Here is a 22197-nt window from a genome sequence, read left to right on the forward strand (position 1 = left end):
TAGTGATCGAATTCAGAAGAGTTATTATATATGATGCTTTCCATTTCAATTCAACCGGGCTATTCGGGTCATGTTCTTCGATTTCGATGTAACTCAAATGTGTTGCTCTCTGGTCAAAATAATGAGAACGTGTTTTTTTGTTCGCCCGAAAAAATTTTTTTTCAAGATTTATCGGCAATTTTGTTCTTCGGCTCAAAATCGATTTTTTTTTTTCATTATAAAGCGTTTTTCAGTAAGAGCGCTTCAACTTTTGAACTTTTTTGAATAAAACACAAACGGTTTGACTTTTTTAACTAATTTTTTTCTTATTATCGAGTTTGAACATATACATTTAAGTATGAAATTCGATTTCTTTTGCATGACCACCACGTGCACGTTTTACGAAGTCCAATCGTTGAACCCAATTTTCGACCACTCTTTTGCATAAATCGGCCGAAATTCCAGCAATTTCGCGTTCAATATTGGCTCTGAGCTCACAAATCGTCGCCGGCTCGTTACTGTAGACCAATGACTTCACATAACCCCAAAGAAAATAGTCTAGAGGCGTCAAATCACACGAGCGCGGCGGCCATTTGACTGGTCCATTTCTGGAAATAATGCGCTCATCGAACTTACTCTTCAACAAATCAATTGTAGCGTGTGCTGTGTGGCTTGTGGCCCCGTCCTGTTGAAACCACATGTCGTCTAAGTCCATACCATTCAATTCCGGCCAAAAATAATCGTTTATCATGTCACGGTATCGATTTCCATTCACAGTAACGTGGCGATCGTTCTCGTCAACGAAAAAATATGGGCCAATTACGCCGCCGGCATGTAAACCGCACCAAACAGTCACTCTTTGTGGGTATATTGGTTTTTCGGCAATCTCTCTTGGATTATCTTTCGCCCAAGTGCGGAAATTCTGCTTATTGACGAATCCACTGTGGTGAAAATGTGCGTCCTCACTGAAGATGAAGTGCGCGATATGCATTTTGATTTGAACGTCCGTTTTCATAATAAGCCTGAATAACTTTAACGCGTTGCTCAAGTATGTAGCGTTCCATGATGAAATGTATACTAATGAAGTTTACAAACGACAAGCGAAAAACAAAAAATATTGCGTCGTTCGCCCTCCCTATCGGAAAAAAGTTGAAGCGCACCTATTGAAATACGCTTTCTAAGAAGTTTTTTTGTTAAATGCTCATAACTTAGTCAAAAATGAACCGATTTTAATGATTCTGGGTTCAAAATGATCGTCATTACTTACACGAGTGACTTCATGTAGAAACAATTGCAAAAGAGTAGTTGAACATTTTTTATTTTCCAAAAAACAAAAAGTGCGAAACAGGTTTTTTACTCAAAAATTCATTACTCAAAAACAACTCATTTTAGCTACTAGGCATTCAGCTCAATTGAAGTTTGAAGTGTCCTCTTGATTTGGAAAAAGTTATAAAAAAAAAATACACGTTTTGAAATATTGAATTCCCAAAAAAATCAATTTTTTTTCTTTTCTGCTAAATAAAAAAATTTCAACTACTTTTTCGCAATTGTTTCTACATGAAGTCGCTCGTGTAAGTAATGACGATCATTTTGAACCCAGAATTATTAAAATTGGTTCATTTTTGACTATGTTTTGGGCATTTAAAACAAAAATTTCTTATATAATTAAAAAAAAAATCGATTTTGTGCCGAAAAGCAAAACTGCCGATAACTCTTGAAAAAGATTTTTTTCGGGCGAACAAAAAAATACCGGTCTCATTATTTTGACCAGAGAGCAACATATTTGAGTTACAACGAAATCGAAGAACATGACCTGAATAGCCCGGTTGAATTGAAATGGAAAGCATCATATACAATTGGCGCGTACACCCGTTTTGGGTGTTTGGCCGAGCTCCTCCTCCTATTTGTGGTGTGCGTCTTGATATTGTTCCACAAATGGAGGGACCTACAGTTTTAAGCCGACTCCGAGCGGCAGATATTTTTTATGAGGAGCTTTTTTTTTATGCCAGAAATTCACTCGGAGGTTTGCCATTGCCTGCCTAGGGGCGACCGCTATTAGAAAAATTTTTTTCTTAGCTTTGGTGTTTTCGCCGAGATTCGAACCAAAGTTCTCTCTGTGAATTCCGAATGGTAGTCACTTACCAACCCATTCGGCTACGGCGGCCGCTACAGAAGTTGCATAGTAGCAAAAGAATTACAAAAAATTCGCGACAAGAAAATCGGACAGCGGAAAAATAGCACTGAGGCTAAGAGCGCAACTAAAGGAATAGAACAAAATAAAAATGAAGCTGTTACAAAAACAATATCACATAAACCAAGACCAATTACAGCACCAAGCAACCTACCAACATACTCACAGGTGATACAAGTTAACGAAAATGTTTTCATAAATATTGCAGAAACTAACAGAACAACAATGATTTAACAAACCACTTGAGCAAAGGTTGGAAAATCTTGAATTTAAAATATACGAGTCAATTACACACGCCTAATTTTTTTTAAATAATGCTAAGTAACGCGAACGGTCTCCTAAAGCACCAGCAAGAATAGGAAATGATTCTTAGTTCAGAAAAAACCGACATTTGTTTAATTGCAGAGACGCATTTCACTAATCGAACTTGTTTCAAAATCAAAAAGCAAGAGTGCACGAGGCGGAATTATTAAAAGTAATAATAATATATGTCGGCCGCCGTAGCCGAATGGGTTGGTGATTGACTACCATTTGGAATTCACAGAGAGAACGTAGGTTCAAATCTCGGTGAAACACAAAAATAAAGAAAAAACATTTTCCTAATAGGGGTCGCCCCTCGACAGGCAATGGCATACCATCGAGTGTATGTCTGCCATGAAAAAGCTCCTCATAAAAATATCTGCCGTTCGGAGTCGGCTTGAAACTGTAGGTCCCTTCATTTGTGGAATAACATCAAGACGCACACCACAAATACCCACTGTACTGACTTGTGACAAATGAATTCCAGGCCACCACCATCACAATTAATGCTGGAGATGACCTAGCATTGACAGCTGTTTATAGTCCTGCAAGAGACCAAATCAACTGCGATCAATATGTCAACCTCATTAACCGGCATAAAACAAAATTCATTATGGGCGGCGATTTTAATGCAAACCATATCCACTAGGAAGGGAGCTCTTCAAGGCGCTTCAACAAACACACTGTAGCACTGCATCTTCATGGATGCCAAAGTATTGGCCATCTGATCCACAAAAAAATCCGGACATTATCGATTTCTTCGTCACCATAAAAGTCTAGTGCATAGATGACGAAGTTTTAAAACTGACAATAGAAATACAACACCCTACGTGGTCGAGCACACCTTCTTTAATGAAAACTTCCTCTGGCCACAAATATACAAAAGATATAAAAGAATTGGTTCTGAAGAAGCCCAAAATGCGGCGTAGATGGGATCAGACAAGGTCACCCGTTGATAAAAGATCTCAGCCATAAAATTATAGAATACAAAAATCAATGATTTACAATCTACGCACAGCAATTAAATAATAAAAGAGACACAAATTACTCACTATGGAAATGCACCAAAAATCTCAAACAGCCAGCTAACAATAATCCACCAATCAAAATAGATAATAACGGATGGGCGAAAACAGACAGAGAAAAAGCAAACATTTATTTATTTATTTATTTATTTAGTAAATTTACTTACATAATTAAATTACATAAATAAACTGTAAAACTAGGCAACTAACAACTGTGGTCCTCGGCCTAATATAGATTGATCAGATAATTATATTATTAAAGTTGGTATTGGTAATGTTTTCTGAGGTAACATTTTTTAACAATTTGGGAAAACATATTTCATTGAATAATTGTAGTTGCATACTCTTAATATAGCTACAGTTGTAAACTAAATGTTCGAAAGTTAGTGCGCTGGTTAGACAAAGTAGACATGTTGGCGGTGGTATTTTCTCCATAATATGTTTGTGTGTTAGTCGCGTATGGCAGAGCCTTAAGCGTGTATATTTTATAAGTTCATTTCTGGAAAAATTATATGGATACTTAATGGCTAATCCTTCTTCGTTGAAACTTTTATACCCGTCAATGTATCTGCTCCATTTATTTCTATTTATTTGGGAGTAGTGGTATTTTACTGACCTTATGATGTCATTTTTGTTAACAGTTTTTTGAGTGATGATAGGTCAGCTAGTTCGTTTCCACGGATGCCAACATGACTTGGGATCCACATTATTTTTATCTTAGTAGGGTATTGGATTAATGCATTTCTGATCTTTTGAATAGTCTCGTTTTTGTGTTGAATGTTAAGCAGTGCTTTTATGGCAGATAATGAGTCAGAGCAAATCAGATGTTTTCCTTGGATTACTTTACACGTATTAACGGCTCCTAGCAATGCTTGAGTCTCAGCGGTAAAGATAGAGCTGTTTTCATCAAGACGAAAGAGTTTTTCAAGTCGGAGGTCGCTACTAATAATTGAAAACGAGGTAGCATGCTCCGTTTTTGAACCATCTGTATAAATTAGATTCCGGTTTTGCAGTCTGAATTTGGAAACCACTTCCTTAAACGTTGTTATAAAGACTTGTGGATTCGTTGTTGATTTTGGTAGCTGCATTAAGTCCGTGACTATAAAGTTTGTACTGAAATGCCAAGGGGGTTTTTGAGGCGAGTATAGTTTGTATGCCCTAATACTTATGCCAATCTTATACCCATTTTTAATGATAGCACATATTGCTGGGGGGAATCGTAGGTCTCGTTTCCTTGTGGCCAATTGATTTATATTAGTGACCAACTGCTTATCCGTGTACAAAATAACTTTTGGGATTTGTTTAGATGTGATCTCTTCGTATCTACTGATGATATCTGGGATGCCAGTCTCGGCATATATATTTTTTATAGGTGTAATGCGAAAAGCTCCTATGCTGTGTCTTGCCGCTTAATCTACAGCTAGTCTTCATACATAATTATATTACATGTAATAATTTTGTTTTGGGAAAAGATATCTGCGAACCAGAGTAATGGCACCAGTCCAAGATTTCTTGGAAAAGCGCCCTTAATCTGTTCTTGAATTCTTCCTCGCTCTTAATTTTTGCTAGCAGGTAAAAGTCATCTGCATAAATACAATAGTTGAAGCATGGATACCCAAGCATTATTTTGTTGATATGTTCTGTGCCAATTTGAAATAGTATGACTGACAATGGTGAGCCTTGAGGTATACCGTTTTCAAGTGGATAGGTTTTTGTATATATACCGTTAATTCTAATACGGAACTTTCTGTTTGATAAGAATGAGTGAATATATCTGAGTAATTTTGGTCCTACTTTCCATTCCATCAGTTGATTGAGGATTGCATGCTTCCCAATACGGTCATATGCCCTTTCAAAATCGACTGATAAAATGGATATGTGGTGCCGCCTGGATATGGATTGTGCAATCTGGTTATCAATATGCAGTAGTGCATCTAACGTACTTTTCCCTGACTTAAATGCCATTTGATGCGGGCTTATCAGCTTTCTCCTAGATAAAAACCACGTAAGTCTTTTAGCTACAATCTTTTCGAGAATTTTTGCGGGGCACGACAGCAGGGAAATCGGTCTGTATCCATTAACCTCTGTTTTAGGTTTGCCTGGCTTTAGAATGGGTAGAACTGTCGCTGTTTTCCATTCTTGTGGGATATGTCCTATCTGGAAAATCTCATTATAAAGTTGGATGTACCTCTGTTTTATGCCATATGGAAGGTGTTTTAACATTGAGTAAGATTTTATCGAAGCCACCGGACTTACCTTTGGCAGTGTAGAGAGCAGAATCAAATTTTATCAGAGTTATTGGATCTTCTAAGAGGTTGGCAATGGTATCCACTATATAACTTCTGGAAAGATTTATATTTGATTTGTTGGAGATAAAGGAGCTAGCGAAATTAGAGTCTTTTGATTGCTCTGACCATGTACTGGCAAAACTTTGAGCTATGTTGTGTGGGTCTGTCACTGTTCCCCCCTTTTCCGTCTCCAATACCCGTACATGTAGCGGCGTTGCCTTCCCGTATAGCTTGTTAACTTTGCCCCATAAAAACTTAACAGATGTTTGTGGATTAATTGATTCAGTGAATTTGGTGAAGGAAATTCTTTTAGCGGCTTTACATTCTCTCTTAAAAATTGCATTCGCTTTTTTGTATGCTATTCTGTTAACTACTGTTGGTTGTTTCTTAAACTCTCTCCAAGCTGAAGTTTTTCGGTTGCGCAAGTTGGATAAATCCTCACTCCACCAGTATGTAGTGCGTTTGCTAAACTGTTTTGTAGCACGTGGTATCGATTCATTTGCTGCTACAGTAATAAGCCTGTGGAACACCGCTGCAGTTTTATTTATATTAGAGGATACTAAAAATTGTTCACGAAGGGTCTCGAGTTTAGTTTGGAACTTGGCCCAGTCTGCTTGATCGGTGTTAAAACGTGTCAGTTTGTTAATCACTCTGTTTGAGTTATATGTATCTCCCATCTTAGAAAGTTCAATAAAGATTGGGAAGTGATCACTACCGTGGAGGTGTGAGTCAATTTCCCAAGTGAAGAAAGGGCGAAGATGTGTGGTAACCAAAGACAGATCTATATGTGTGAAAGTTGACCTAGTCGAAAAGTGGGTTGGGGATCCATCATTTAGTGTACACATATTTGAATTTAATAGAAAATTTTCTATGACAGTTCCTCTTCTATCTGTTTGAGGCGATCCCCATAATTTGCTATGAGCGTTAAAATCACCTAAAATCATTGTGCCACACTGGTTATTATCGCAAAACGCACGTAAATCACTAAAAGGTATATTTTCCCCAGGAGTTATATAGATAGAACAAATTGCAACTGTAATTTCGGCTTTTATTATTGCAGTCACCGCGCACATATTCGGGTTTGATGGTAGAAACTTATGTTGTAGCGATTTCTTTACAAATAAGGCAGTACCACCTTTTGCATTTGCTTGCGTTAGCGTGTTACATAAAGAATATGCATAATTATTTAAGTTAATTGAATGAGTAGTTAGGTGTGTTTCTTGGAGAGCAATGATGTCGGGAGAATATTTATCGATTATTAGTTGAAGCTCATGTAGATTATTATAGTAACCTTTCAGATTCCACTGCAGAATCTTTAGGACCATAAGAGGGATAGAGAGAAAAATAAGCCTCATCAAGTATATATTAATTATATACACTTGAGACAGACTTATGACGGGCTCAGGACAGAAGCAACAACCACCAATAGCCGTAGCTAGTGGTCCTTGTCGCTCCCGCCCTGAGCCCGCCACATCAGCTTTTTACTCCATCGACATATCCAAATTAGGAGGGGTGTTATATTGTAAGTATTGTTGTATGACTGAAGAGTCGGATTGCTTTGAGAAAGAATAAAATTTGTTATTAGTGGTACAATTGTTGTTGTTTATTTCATTTGGTGTTGATATTTTTGTAGAAATTGTTGTTGAGTTTTTGTTAGTGTTTTCGTTTTCTTTTGTGTGATTTCCGTGAGTGGGAAGAGAGTGAATTATCTCATTATTCGAATTAGGTGCGTTATTGGATTGCTTGTTTTGAATATTTTTTGATTGAGAAGAGAGACGTTTTTTTCTCAGTTCTATAGCTTTTTCAAGTGTTTCTGTTGGAATGTCGTAAACTTTGGCTTGGGATTTTTCTATAGCTGTTTTGTATGTACACTTTGTTATTGTTTTTATTTTAATTGTTTCTGCTCTTGCTTGTATAACGGGACAGTTTCTGTTGTTGGCTCTATGAGCATGACTGCAGTTAATGCATTTAACCTCTTTGCACGTGGTAGGCTCGTGAACATTTGCGCTGCATACCTCGCACTTTTCATCGCTTCTACAATATTTTTTGGTATGCCCTAATTTGAAGCAGTTCTTGCATTGGATAGGTGCTTGTGTATATGGTTGGACCTTACAGATTAGAAAAGCAATTTTTATTTCCTTAAGAATTTCATATTTCTGGAATGAGATGATGTGCAGTGAGGTGTTCACAAGCTCCCCATCAACAAATTTCTTAATCTTTTGACAGTCTGTTACTGCTTGATCTCTAAGGCCTTCTACAATTTCTTTATCGGATAGTTGCCTTAGTGAAGGTGCAAAAATGACACCTTTGACAGTGTTTAAGGTTGGATGTAATTCTGATATTATCGGACAGACGTTAGCTAAGTTTTTTGCTTTAAGGAATTTATTTGTTTGCATGTCGTTTTTTGTAAGCACTAACAAATTCCCGTCATGAGTAAAGGAGATTTGTTGTGGCGGTTCAGCACAAATATTTTCAAGTGCTTTCGACACAAAAAATATATTGAAGTTGTTAATTGGCTTTTCCGGCACTGTACTTTTAATTATTACAAATTTTGGGCACTGCACTTTAAATTGGGGGGTTTTATGTCCTAATAGTGGGAAAGAAGTAGTGCTGTTGATATTCACTTCACTTTTTTTCCGTTTCTGATAAGGAGATTTCCGAGCGCTGTCTCCTGGATCAAGCAGCTCGTAGTAGTTCCCTCCAGAGGAGGACGCCATCTTACACCAAAGAAAAACACGTGTAGGTTAAGTATTACGAGAATACAGAAAGAAGATAACAACAGTTAATCTGTTAATGCGCTAACGATCGACAATGACTGTTCTCAATGAGCACCGTTTATCGACTCAAAAAAGCAAACATATTTTTAGACTATCTAGCAAAAGTCTTTACACTCACTAGCGCTTCACCACCAACACCTAATAATGATGGCATAGCCAGTGACAAACAAGACTGGCGCCATCTTTTTAATGAGTTAGTGCGTTGGAAGTTACATCCCTGGCTGACTTCCAGTGAAAGCTTGGTGACATTCGGTTCAGTGGAAGCGAAGTTATTGCGTGTAAAGTATCTGTGTGTTTGTGACATCGGTACAAAAATGAGTTTCGAACAAAGAGCTAGTATGAAATTTTGTTTCAAAATCGGAAAATGCTTACCAAAACATTGAAATTGATGAAAAAAGTTTATTGCGATGATTATCTATCTGGTACCGGAGTTCATGAATGGTTTGCACGTTTCACAGATGGTTGTGAGGACATAAATGGCAGTGAACACACAGGTCGCTCAAAATCAATAATAACCGAAAACTTCATGGAAGTTTTTTGTAAATTTATCAAAAATGAACCGAAATCATCGTTGAAATTCATGGAGTCGGAGTTGAATATCTCCAAAACATCGATTTATCACGTTTTAAATGATTATTTGGGCTTACGAAAAGTCTGTGCACGTTTCATTCCGCACAAGTTAACTGAGGACCAAAAATTGCTCAGAATTCAACATTCGAAAGACCTGAAAGAAAGAGGTGAGAAAGTACGAGAACTTCTTTGCAACATTGTAACTGGTAAAGAAACGTGGTGTTTTTTTAAAATGAACCTGAAGATAAGCGTCAAAGTGCCGAGAGGAAGGCCCCAGACGAGCCACCACCCAAAAAGTCGCGTTTGAAGAAGTCAAAAATCAAGTCGATACTCATTTGTTTTAACGATTCCAAGGAGATTGTCCACAAAGAGTTTGAGCCAACTAGCTAAACCGTCAATGCAATTTTCCATCATGGCGTTTTGAAGCGTTTGTTGCATCGCATTTGTCGAATTCGCCCTGAATACCACGAAGGAGGAAGCTGGCGCTTATTGCATGATAATATACCATCTCATCGATCCACTCTTGTGATTGATTTTTTTGACTAGAAATCGCATTTTAACCATCAATCCCTCACCATATTCGCTTGATATGGCTCCCTGTGACTTCTACCTATTTGGAAAAATGCTTTTGGCTATGAAAGGAAAACGTTTTGCGTCCGAAGAGGTCATCCAAAAGGCTTCTACCGACATCCTGAAGGACATTCCGGTCAATGACCAGAAACACTCTTTCGAAAAGCTTTTAGATTGCGCAAAACAGTGTATCGAGGCCAGAGGGGACTATTTTGAATAAATAAACTCGAAGTTATCAGAACAAAGTTCCTGTCGTTTCTATTTTAGCTCAGTCTTGTTTATTTTGGACGGCACTTTGTAGTATTCATAACTGAAGATGAGATGTGCGACGACGAAAATAAAAAATGTACTGCCAATAAAATTTTGTAATATCTTCAAAACTTACCTGTCCGAGCGCTATTTTCGTGTCAGATACGAAGATGAGTTCTATGAACTGAAAGAGATAAAAGCTAGTATGACGCAAGGAAGTGTGCTTGGTCTCCCTCTTTATCTACTTTTTACTTACGACCTGTCGAATAGCAACATTTGCTGATGACATAGCAATACTAACTGTCGGAAAGACAGAAATAGAGTCTACTACACAACTGCAGATTGCTATTAATAAAATATGCAGTTGGGCAGATAAATAGCACTTTAAACTGAATGAAACATAGTCTGTACACATCAACTAAAGAAAAAAAAAAAAAACAAGTCTAACGGTTAGACGCGATGGAAGTGAAACCTTCCGTAAAACAAACTGAGAGAGAATGAGACGAAAGCAGCATTAGGAGCGGGATAATTATAGGTTCATTATAATATTGTTATAAAGTTTATATTTTATTTTCTTCATTTAATTATTATTCATCCTCAATGTTTTCAATTTCAACAAATGATACGAGTGGCTTATGATAGCTAAAATATGTTACAAATGCTTAGGTTTCGATGTTGTCAACATATCTTTGAAATACCGCGTCAATTGTTGTTTTTGATCGTGTTGTCGATTCAGTGCGATTGTAACACATTTTTAAATGTTGAATGTTGTATTGAGAAATTCAATTAAAGGAACCGCTGTGTCCAATGCAAAATTTTCGTAAAAATCGCCACTTAAAATCATTGGAACTTTATCGTAATCTTTTCTAAGTATCCGCGATACTTCTGGGTATACTTTATTAAATTTTCGTGAATGAATTCCGTGATGCTATTTATTGACTGATTCGGTGAAATATAAATTGCCACAATTAAAATTGTTTTTCCATTGCTCAATCTGGTTTCGCATGCACATATTTCTCCCACTATAGAGCGCTGAACAGACAGTGATTCTAGTTGCTGTGCATTTAGATCTATCTGTGATGTTACAATACGAGCACCGTCATTTTGATTGTGGTATATTGCAACACCGCCTGCAATTACGGTAAATATTTAAAAATGAAAATATTTACGAATATAAAAATACGGACGCAATACAGCACACGCGGTTGCTATTATGAGCGTCGTAACGCGTATATTACACAGACGTACTAACATACACACAAACATTCGTAGGACGCTTGGTCTAAGCAAGTATTAGGTAGTGTAGTATAGGTATACATAATGCCTTCTCGCTCACCGTGGCTCCGTAATACGCAGGCGCGCACACATACGTACTAGCATACATACAAACATACATACGTATGACGCTTGAACTAAACACCAAAGCAAGTAATAGGCAGTGTAGTATACATACTACAATACTCACTATACTAGCGTGGCTCAGCAGTACGCAGTCACACACATATACGTATATCAACATATAACTTCGTACTGTCGCTTTTTCGTTTCATCGAGTCTCAAATCACTCCCAACGATTCTAAAGAAGTTTTCACTTCAAAAACCAACTATCTACCAATATACGTAAAGATCATTAAAGTACCATACTCTAATACAGCAAAGTATTAGGTATGACGTGAACAAGAATCAATCAGCTTTATCCGCTCACAACATTACAAACAGGTCCTCAAACCTATCTGGATCTGTGGGATTCAGCGATGGTGATGCACCAGCTGTAGCGTAGCAACTCATCGCAAATACAAAGATTCCAGACTAAAGCGCTCAAGCATGCTGTTCGTGCTCCATGGTATAAGACGACGCAAGACTTCAATATTGATTCAGTTATGGCAACCGTAAAGAAATTTTTAAAGTCGCACACAGAGCGACTAAACAATGAAGTTTTGATTCTTTACAGTAATGAAATTTTTTATTTACAAAATGAAAACGAAGGCTCAAACGAAAAAACCACCAGGATTAAACTAATAAATAAACAAAAATCAGTTAAAAATATGAATTTTATTTGCTGAAGATTAACATAAATTATTTGTTGTAACACAACTCGACCCGTATTTGTACAGAATCCAATAGTATGAGCATTGGCTGAGATGATTTTCATGAGTACCACCAGCTAAATTTTGTGAATCACATTCCAAGTGACGTCAGCATTTCCGTGAAATTCGCTCAGAGCCGAATAATGCTTCGCACACTCGCGGACGTAAGCGCAGGTTCGTGTGCGCTGTTACGATCAAACTAATGATAGCCCCATATAAATGAAAAATTACCAACCTTCAATATCGTAGTATCATAGATTTTATTGTAGGATCTAGGAAAATTCCGTAGAATCGTGTCAACTGATTGTTCTCTCACCACACAGTGTTGCCAAACAGTACATTTCGAAATCATTACAAAATTAACTTAGAAAATTTTTAATTTTTATTAAAGTAACTTATTATAAAAGCAATGTTGTGTAATGCTAGTTATAGATAAATGAATCATTTGTATTTGTTGGTTTTTGGCTTTGGTTTACTCTACAATTAAAAACTATACCTGATAACGCGGATGTGTGAAAAGTGTATATGCAAAAATGTCAATGATGTATTGTGTAAATATGTAACTAGAAGAACGCAGTTGTTCTCTATGGCTGCGGTAAGGGACTACGTACGTCGGCAGCATAAGTTTTCGCACTGTTTTCAGCATAAGTCTTATTCTCTAGTGACAAATCATACTCAATAACTTTGTTGTTGCTTTCGCATGCAAATTTTTCGTCAAGTTAATCGAGCATAGAGAAAGAGAGCGGAGAAATGGCGAATAGAAGAAGCCTCTACGGGATAAGTTTTGCTCAATTTCGTGTTCTCTACGAGCTATGGTAAGGGACTACTATGCGTCAGTCAGTGTGCGCACTATAACAGTCTGCTACGTAGTACACAAAGTGGATTTAATAAGGTGATAGAAACCATCCAGCTGAATGTTTTGACGTACTCGTAGATTTGTGATTATGCATTAACTGTTTTGAATTTGAAATAAAATTTCTACTTAAATACTTTAAAAATAATGAAAAAGTGTAAATTGTGTTCAAAATAAGTTAAGAAGGGTAAAGGACCTTTTTTTGCCGTTCCTGTTGAAGAACCGAAACTTCAACAGTGGATCTATTCATGTGTGTGGACCCTTTTGCCCGGGCGGATATTGACCATACAAGCAAAATCGTGAGATTGCTGCCAAAAGCCATGCCGATACCTCTACCCCTTTGCGCAAGTAACACCAATTATAAGCCACCGATACCAGGGGAAGGTCATATTAATGCTTAAGGACAGTTAGCGTAAGTAACGAGCTTTTAATTTGTAAGAAGTGTCAATGCTAATATTTCGTAATATATAGGACTAGTTTCGAGTGGCAACAGGTATTTTGTCGAAAATTCTGTAAGTGATGGCAGAAGAAATGCCCAACGTTGAACTAAATTTTGATACGCCAGATACATACATATGTAACTTCTACTCAAATATGAACGAGACATATGGCAAAATAAATTTTTTGTTTTTTAGTTATAAGCTTACATGCCAAATTTCAGCGTGATATGTCACAAGGTTTGTTTTCTGTGCTACTGTAAACAAGTCAAGCTCGAGTGTGTTCTTCGAAATCTCTTTTATGACTTCAATTGTCTCAAAATGTTTTCCACGGAGCGGCAACTTGAGCTTGGGAAACAGGAAAAAGTCACATGGAGCCATATCAGGCGAATACGGTGCTTGCGGAACGATATTAACATTATTTTTGTTCAAATAATCGCGACCAAGACGTGATGTGTGAGCTGGTGCATTATCGTGATGCAAGAACCATGACTTGTTGTCCCACAATTCCTTCCTTTTAAGACCAATGTTCTCGCGCAAACGCTTTAAAACATCTAAATAATATTCAGCGTTAACCGATTTTGCGATTTTTACGATTTTCAAGCACAATTTCCTTTACTTTTCCGATGTTTTCGTCGTTTACTGATGTTGCTAGACGTTCATGAGGCAAGTTTTCAACCGATGTACGGCCCTCTTTGAACGATTTGTACCACTGGAAAACACGTGCACGCGATAGAGCAGAGCCCCCATAGGTTGTCTGCAACATTTTTAAGGCGTCTGAAGCCGAAATTTTGTTGGAATAACAAAATTTCAAACAAATTCTTTGAATTTCCATCGTTAAATTCGAAGAACACACTAGAGCTTGACTTGTTTACAGTAGCACAGAAAACAAACTATGTGACATATCACGCTGAAATTTGCTATGTAAGCTTATAACAGTCCTACCAAAAAACCAAAAATTTATTTTTGCCATTTGTCATCCGCGGACCGTTTTATTGATACCGCCTCGTTCATATTTGAGCAGAAGCTATGTATAAAATAATGATTGAAAACAGAGACGAAAGATTTAAGCATCCAATTGGAGGAAGCGAGCACAGTGGTCAAATTCGAAAAATAGTTTTCGGCGGCATGTCTTATTTTTAATTGACAAACACGTTTTATAATAATCTAATTATTATAGATCGAAATTTGTGCTCATGTTTTCGATGGAATGAAAGTCGTCGAATTATATAAGTATGATCAGGCAGGCCACCAGGTCCGAAAGCCTGCGAAGTACGTTCAAGTAGGTATGGCACGTGGCTTACGAAAATCGTGGAAGCTGCTATTATTTTATAATTTTGATTGCCAAATGTCGAAAAACATTTTGTTTTCCATAATTTTGGCACTTCAAAATTCAGGCTATCCGGTCGTAGCTGTAGTGTGTGATATGGCCCTCACTAATCGCAAGCTTTGGAAGAGTTTGAAAATCACTGTAGGGGTTCAATAATATGTTTAAAAATTTATTTTGGACTTTGCTATTACTTTTTACAGCATATATGTATGTGGTAAATAACTTTGGAATATTGTAAATAAAATTAACTTCTTATACTTTTTTTAGTTCAACCATGGTTCCCACATCCTTCTATTGATAACGCAGAAGCTTTTACGTTTGCAGATGCGGCACATCTTCTAAAGTTTTTAAGAAACCACTTTCTAGACTAGGTTAAGGTGGAAGGAGAAAATTTTAACTTCAAGGACCATTTGTGATCTGTTGAAGCACAACATAAAATCGGATGTTTCAATAACTTTCAAACAGAACTACAGAACTGCAAAGTGTTCTGTGACAAGTCCGAACAGAAAACTGACAAACTTTCTACTAAAACTTGGAAGGAAAGACGTTCAGTTGATAGTCGGTATTATTACAGGACACAACCCATGCCATCAGCATATGACCACCATTGAAATCACTGAGGACCCAATGTGCCTGTCTTGTTTGGAGGAGGCGGATAGCACTGGGTACTTTCTCTGTGAGTGTCCTGCCTTTGCTAGAGCTAGGCCACGAGTTTTGGGTTCCGATGTCGTTAGAATGAGTAATATTCGTACTCTAAAACTGGAGTATATTTACAGATTTACCAAAGAATCTAGAAAGTTATCACTGGACCAAATATCTCTGTCTCTGTCTCAATTTTTTCCTATCTCTTTCTCTGATACTTTTCTCCTTCCCTCCTTGACTATATACCCTCTTTCCAGAGCTTTAAATACAATGGGATTTTTAACCTGAGTGTTTTAGGAGCCACCAAATCTTTTGGTGCTCCTTGGCTCGACCAATTCAAATTGCAATTTCAATACTTTATGAATATTTTCAGAAGACAAAAGTGGAATACATTTTGACCTACCGGCTAAATCAAGATTTTGGAGCTATTCACAGTAACGGCGGCCTAAAATTTCAAATTTCCCTTCTTAACTATATACCCTCTTTCCAGAGCTCTAAATACCATGGGTCTTTTAACCGCAGTGTTTTAGGGGGCACCAAATCTTTTGGTGCACCTTGGCTCGACCAATTCAAATTTCAATTTCAATACTTTATGAATATTTTCAGAAGACAAAAGTACATTTTGACCAACCGGCTAAATCAAGATCAAATCAAAGAATTCAAATATATGTAGTCTTCGGAAATACATTCAAGGTATAATTGTTAATATTGCTTATAAATATTGGTAAACATGATATTTTCTAAAAAAAGTTTAGCACGGAATCCTGAATGCCTGCTAGGACGGGGAAATGTGAAAGGCGATGACACAGCTTGAATCTAGCGTTATCAACGATTCGTTTGTCTGCGAAAAGGTGGTTTCCGAAACACAAGAGCCTCAGCAGTCCCAAAATTTGAAGTCAAGAGGTCTAAGCGGGTCATTCAGTTTCGACCAACTTGCTGATTTTGACGGACCTCATGCTAAATGCGAACTTGACGCGGAAATGATGCCGGATATTATCGATGTACTTAGTTCATCACATTCGGACGGTTCTGTTGTACTGCAAGATGACGCTTTAGATGTACGTTGCTGGATACACCATAAAAAAGCTGAAGCTTTAAGTTCAGAAAGTTCATTTACGTGGATGGATCAGCTTTCAAAAGACTTTTTAATTAAACCGTCATTCCATTCTGTAAGTGGAATTAAGCTCGAGTCTGTGTTCAACAATGTGAATGGGCCAGACATAACATACCGTAAAAATATTCCTCAGTGTTTGGTTAATAGAAGCGCGGAAGTTGAACTTCCAGAAGACGTAAAACGGCTTTTTTCAAATGTAGGATTTTCTTCCGCATGCACAATCTTAACAACCGTTTGAAAATCAAAAAAGCGAAACAGAGGATAATGGGCCATAAAAAGTTCACTAAAATCAATCTTTGAATAGTAAGCAGACCCTATTAGAGTAATGTTCTTAAAAATAATTTCTAATCCACTTTAATTTGTGTTTTAGGCTTAAATAAAGCAGCCATTCAGTTAAATAGCAGCAGGTGAAAACTTGGAAACCGTTCGCCGAATGACGGCAAGGAGGGAATTTTTGGTCCCACAGTCGGACAATTCAGCCTGTACAATGAAACATCCGGTAACGGACAGAGGCTGATCGACTTCGCCGGGGCCCGAAACATGGTAGTCTGCAGCACCAGATTCCAGCATAAAAATATCCACCAAGCTACCTGGCTGTCCCCTGATTGAAAAACACGAAACCAGATCGATCATGTTGTGATAGATGGAAGACATGCTTCTAGTGTATTAGATATACGTACGATCCGAGGACCCAACATCGACTCGGATCATTACCTTGTTGCAGCAAAACTGCGCACACGCCTCTGTGCAGAAAAAAACGTACATCTACCTACGCAAAGAATGTTCGACATCGAAAAGCTGCAATCACAACAGACAGCCAGAAGATCCGCCACTCGACTCTCACTCCTGCTCTCAGAGAGTACTGCCCAACAAACCGGCATGCATGAGCAATGAAGCAACATTTCTCGTTCCCTACGTACCGCCGCCGAAGAAGAAATCGGATTCCGGCGAGCCCGAAAAAACAGTTGGTACGGCGAGGAATGTCATGCTGCCGCAGAAAGAAAAGATGCCGCCTATAGAGCCACGCTGCGATCGGGTGCAACGCGAGCCATGTGGGATCGCTACAGAGAGCTAAAAAAGGAAGAGACGTATTATCAGAAAGAGGAAACGAGAGGCCGAAATACGTGAGTACGAGGAGCTTGAGATGCTGACCAATAGGAACAACGCCCGAAAATTCCAGCAGAAAGTTCGGGGGCTTACAGAAGGTTTTAAGACCGGAGCGTTTTCCTGTAAGAACAAAGACGACAAACTGGTGACTGGCGCGCTTTTTTAAACTCGGCCAAAATCGCGTATGCGGTTATCACGCCAATTAAGAAGAATAAGTATATATAAGATCCTCTAACACGTACATAGTTGGAACATAGGGCGTCTAATGGTAATGTATGGCAGGAATAAAATTATCTAGTTTTATGTGAAATAAATATTTAAATAAAATAACTAATATAAAATATATTTTGTTTATAAATCCTACAAGAATAAGAAATAGGCAAATCAAAATTTTGCCATAGCATCAAATATTTTACATTTGTACATCACCACATATTATAAAACAAAGTCGCTTTTTCTGTCCCTATGTCCCCTTATACGCTTAAATCTTTAAAACTACGCAACGGATTTTGATGCGGTTTTTTTTTAAAGATAGATTGATTGAAGAGGAAGGTTTATATCTATATAATGTGAAGAAATATATAAAGGGGGCGTGGCAATCGGTCAAAATGTGGCAAAAAAACATAAATTTTTTGTTTTCACGGCCATAAATCATAAACGAATCAATCAATTAAAATGAAACTTTCTTGAAGTTTAACTTTGAAATATTTACTTTCGTTCTGCATCAAAAAAATATCATTGATTTATTTGTTATTTAACCAAAATTGTTTAAACAAAAGCAGCTCTTTTTCCAAAAAAAAGCTGTTTGTGTGTTTGTTCGCTGTCAACCGAATGAAGCAACAGGCGTTAAGCGATAATCTTACCACACCTCATTAATGTTGAATTACATCGTATGGTGACGTATGTATGTATGTATTTACGAATCGCTCGCATTATTTCATTTCGGACGTATGTACATATGTATCTATGTATGTACTGAATTCCATGTAATTGTATGTACATACAATTTTACAGCGAAATAAAACGCTATTTTCACGTTCCATATTAGTAAATCGCACATAATTAAAATACAGTTTTTGAAAAGTTTTTATTGATTCGGAGCGCGTTTAGTTTGCTATCGATTCCATACAATAACGAAGCGATTTCAACAAATAGGTACAACATTAATCCTTATACAATTAAATACCTTAAATACATTGTTGTTTTCATATAGATCTATGTATGTATATGGCTCTTTACAGCATATAATTAAAAACAATATTTTTCAAGATATTACATCAGTAATTAGTAATTGAGATCTACCGGAAAAATTGCGTTAGCTGTTGCGTCATCCGGCATTGCCGCTACTCTTTTGGAAAGAGTCTTTTGGAAAGAGGCCGAACCACACACTCTACAATCAAGCACCCGCTGAAAATCGCCACCGATGATGATAACAGCGTCTGTAGTGTTTCTAGACAGAGCAATACAGGAAAATTGATGCGTGACTGCTCATTAATAGTCTGGGACGAAGCTACCATGTCAAACAAGACGTCTGTGGAAGCACTGGATAGGACAATGCGCGATTTGCGCAACAAAAATGCACCTATGGGTTGATGTACAATTCTGTTCTCAGGAGATTTCCGTCAAATCCTACCAGTTGTGACTCGAGGAACACGTGCTGACGAAATAAATGCTTCGCTAAAAAGATCCCACCTTTAGTCGTATGTCAATAAATTAGAGCTTAAAACTAATATGAGGATTTCGTCATCTTCACGTGAGAACAGGCTATTTCTAGAGATGCTGCTAAAAGTTGGCAATGGAGAATTAACACAAAGGGAGGGAAGGATTAACCTAGAAACCTTTGTGTTTTGATAGACAACATCCAAGAGTTAGTCAACAATGTCTATCCAGACATTGATAACATAAGTTATAAGATAATATCTTGGTTTAAAGAAAGAGCTATTCTGTCACCAACTAACGAACAAGTAGATAAAGTAAATAACTTGATTATTTCAAATATTGATGCGCCGACGAAAATATACTACTCGGTCGATACTGTTCTCGATTTGGAAGAAGCTGTTCAATTTCCTACAGAATTTCTAAATTCTTTGAACCCGTCTGGACTCCCTCCTCACAAAATGGAGCTGAAAATGGGTTGTCCTATTATTTTATTAAGAAACCTAAGTCTACCTAAACTTTGCAATGGCACGCGTTTGCTGGTAAAATCACTGAAAACTTTCATAATAGAGTGCACAATAGTCACAGGATGTGGTACCGGAGAAGATGTATTGATTCCCCGAATCCCTCTGATACCATCGGATCTACCATTCCAATTTAAACGCTTACAATTTCCGGTAAAGACATCTTTTGCAATGACCATTAATAAATCTCAGGGTCAAACCTTCAACGTTGCAGGCTTAGATTTGAGTGTTGACTGTTTTTCACATGGCCAACTGTATGTCGCTCTTTCAAGAGTAACCTCTAGAGAAAACATGTTTGTATTGTCTAATGACAAGAAGGCTATGAACGTTGTATATAAAGACATTCTGTAATATAGTAATTGTTATAAAAATAAAATAAATACATATGTAAAAATGCAAAAAGTTAATATGCAAAAATGTAGGGTATGAATTTAGATATCCCAAAGATAGCAGGAAATCTTCATGCTATAAAGAAAGGGGAATTGTTTTACTCCAAATTTAACGCGTGCGGGCCACGGGCAGTAATGAATAAGCCAAAACTACTGGATCGATTTTAATCATTTTTTCAGTGAGTGACATAGGGTATATATTTTATACCCGTGCGAAGCTGGGCGGGTTGCTAGTAGATACTAAAGTATGCATGAATATACAGCGCTCGCTCGATAACGTGAACTAATTCCAACCAAGGCAGTTCACGTTAACAAAAGTGTTCACGTTTTGCAATGCCCAAAAAGACTAAGTAAATATATTTTTTCACATTTAAATTCACATTTTATTCTTGTTTTCGTTCTATATAAATTGAAAATTAAGTCGTACGATGGTTTTATTTAAAAAAATCAGTCATCTTTTTTTGTATCTTCTGTTTTTCTAAAACTTGAAGCACAGCTTACTCCCTTAACCGTCAGAGCACACTCACATCATTTTGATCGACATCTTGATGACCAGCCCATATAAACGCCTTGTTGAAAATTTTAACTGCTTCAGTCGGCTTAATTTTCTCCAGTTGCTCTGATACGCTGTCATCATCGGATTCGTCCTCTTGTTGATGATCGTCATCTGCATTGCCCTCCTCGATATCTTCGTTCCATTCATGAATGGCTGGTAACGTGAATTCAATTTGAAATTTTTAATAAAAACAAGTTTCTTCAATAACCCACATACATATCTTTGAGCATATCTGCGAACACGAACGAACCTCAGTATTTAAACTACTAAGGAGATCGACGGTGTTGCTCATCAAGGTACGAAGTTCAGCTTCCCATTTTTCTTTTAAAACCGCCAACGGAACATTATCTTCGGGATCGTCATTGTTTACCGCAAAATTTAAAATACTGTTCTAGCACTTAGCTAATGTTGCTTCACCAACACGAAACCAAGCCGCGTCCAAAAGATTTATAGTTGTTTTTAAGTTAATTTTTTTCAACGACTCGAGCAAATCAGACTTTGCCGCTGCTCTTGGAGCTAGAAGGCTGTTTCTTGGTTGAATGAGGGGAGTAACGTTTGGTGGCATAAACATTGCCGAAATTTGCCCATTCACCGTTGTCAGTTCAGCTTCATTTGGGTGAGAAGGAGCGTTATCGATTAGGAGGAGAACTTTAATTGGTAAGGCTTTCTCCTTTAAAAACGATGTAACCTTAAAAAACAACCAGTGAACCTTAATGATCGGACAAAACTTAAAAGGAATATTCACCTGTGGAGCAAATGACTCGTGAAACCATTGATTGAAAGTAGCCAAGGTCATCCAGGCGGATTTCGAGCTCTTATAATCGGTGGGACACTGAAAGTTTTCAAAGCATCGTGGATTCTTCGCCTTTCCAATTACCAAAAGCTTAAGCTTGTGGGATCCAGTGGCGTTTGAACAGCATAAAAACGTGATTCGCTGCTTCTCGGACTTTACCCCTGGGGCTCTGTTCTCCAAACTTGACGCGTACGTTTTCTCTGGCAAAAGTCTCCAGAATAACCCCGACTCATCAGCATTATATAACTGATCGTTGCACAACTCCACCTCGGCCATTTTAGCTTTAAGGTTTTCTTTAAACAGATCCACTAGCTGAGGTTGCGAAGACAATTTTCCGCCTGATTTTTTAAGAAGACGTATACCGTACCTCTTCTTGAATCCTTGGAGCCATCCATCACTAGCGAAGAAGTTTGCTTCATTTTCTTTAAATTTTGTATGCAGGGTTTTTGCCTTTTTTTCAACATTAGAGAACTTAATGGCCAGTTTTTATCTCGCATTCGGATAAACCAACGATAAAGAGCTCTCTCCATTTTGGTAAACTCTGAAGAAGGCAGTGTTTTTCTATTTCTAGGTCCACAATACGTGTTGTTTACACATTTTAAAAACACTTGCTTTTTCGCTTTAATGTTACAAATTGTTGATTTAGCATCATTATATTTCTTTTCTTAGCTAAAATCGTCACAGATGAGCCTTTTTTAAAAGCCGAGAATTTTAGCCTTTTGTTTTAATGCCAAGCACACGGGTTTTTTAGAAAAAATTT

At 37.4% G+C, this 22197-nt stretch overlaps 1 pseudogene; it reads right to left on the bottom strand.

Annotated features, from left to right (window-relative positions):
* Nucleotides 1-16250: 16250 nt before the first annotated feature.
* LOC129251385 (tigger transposable element-derived protein 1-like) lies at nucleotides 16251-21856 on the bottom strand (annotated as a pseudogene).
* Nucleotides 21857-22197: the final 341 nt, after the last annotated feature.

Source organism: Anastrepha obliqua, unplaced genomic scaffold, assembly GCF_027943255.1.
Source record: "Anastrepha obliqua isolate idAnaObli1 unplaced genomic scaffold, idAnaObli1_1.0 ptg000012l, whole genome shotgun sequence".
NCBI lineage: Eukaryota > Metazoa > Arthropoda > Insecta > Diptera > Tephritidae > Anastrepha > Anastrepha obliqua.